The following is a 1,439-nucleotide window of genomic DNA, read 5'->3' on the forward strand; positions in this document are numbered from 1 at the left end:
TCCGCTGCAGGCACCCATAACCACAGCTGCTGATTCAGGCTTTTCCACCAGCAGCAGAGGGACACTATACCAGCGCTGGTACACGTTTCTATCAGCACAGGTAGAACAGAATTGGTGGTTTATCCCACAGTTAGGCTCAAAAAACCACCAGAATCCCCAAAAAACCACCTGCGTGTTTAACAGTGTATTTGGCCGTGAGTTGGGTCCGGCAGTCGGAGTGGCCGGGTCAAGGGACCGCAGTGGCGGCGGACGTGGCCGTGTTTATGGAGGGCCCTGCTGTCGCTGGTGCTGCTGCTGCTGCTGCTGCTGTTGCTGCCGCTGCTGCTGCTGCTGCTTCTGCTCCTGCTGCTCCTGCTTCCGCTGCTGCTGCTGCTCCTGCTCTGCCACTGATGCGGCCGCTGATGTGCGACACTCTCGCGTTCGGCTCGGGCGCTCGATGAAGAATGTGAATGGCAGTGTACCGGAAGACGTGCGCGACGGCAAGAAGCCAGAGGGTGCACCAGGACGAGAGATTGATTGGGCTCGCAGAGGACACTACCACCACCCCGCCGGCCCCTGCGCGTCGCGCGGCGCACCCCAAGAAGAAGGAGGAAGGGGAGGAGGATCTGATGACAGTATGAAAAGTATTCGGCGCGCCGTCTAATGGGGGCTGCGGCGCAGCAGCCTCTCGATCCGTTCCGCCGATGAGCAACGCCGAGGAAAGAGGAGGAGAGGGACGTCGTCGTCGTGGCCGTGGCCGCGGCCAGACGGAGTGCGCCAGGTCAGGCAAGGTGACGCGCGTGCGGCGCGGCGGTGACACACCAGGACCAGGGCCGACCAGGGCAGACGACGCGTCGCGTCCTCGCCTGCCATGCTTTCTTGTCAAGCGCGTTTGCGGGAGTTGTCGGTTCACCGCGCGACTGTCCTGCTGAAAGGCGACACTCCCTCTTCCCTCCCACCTCTCTGACCCCTTCGTCTCTTCTCTCTCTCCCCTTCTCGGGCCGTCGAGGTGTCGCCTTACCTCGGCATTGTTTTCCGCCCCGCGCACAGCACAGCCCGCCCTGCGACGTCTTATTCACGACTGTCTGTCTGGCGCGTCCAAAGCTCTCGTCTGAGCCTCGGCTGCCGCTCTTCAGCGTCCTCTCTGCTCCTCCTCGACATGGTGCTCGTCCTGCTCGTCCCGGAAGTGGCGCCAAAGCCATCTCGGCTGTCATTTATCTCTGACGGGCAGCGCCGCGCGTCAAAGGCTGTCCCGACCGTGTCCTCGGCGCCCTGCCCGCGCCCCTCCTGGAGGCCTTCATCCCGCCCTCCCGCCGCTCCACCGGGCCGGCCGGCCGGCCGCTGCGGCGGCAGGGCGGCGCGAGGGACACGGAGTGTTTGGGCGGCGCGCTATGATTGTCCCCTTTGCACTCGACTGGTCGATTTCGTTTCACTTTTCGCAACAACAATTATTCGTTGTC

Source organism: Frankliniella occidentalis, unplaced genomic scaffold (assembly GCF_000697945.3).
Source record: "Frankliniella occidentalis isolate FOCC.00 unplaced genomic scaffold, Focc_3.1 Scaffold1277, whole genome shotgun sequence".
NCBI lineage: Eukaryota > Metazoa > Arthropoda > Insecta > Thysanoptera > Thripidae > Frankliniella > Frankliniella occidentalis.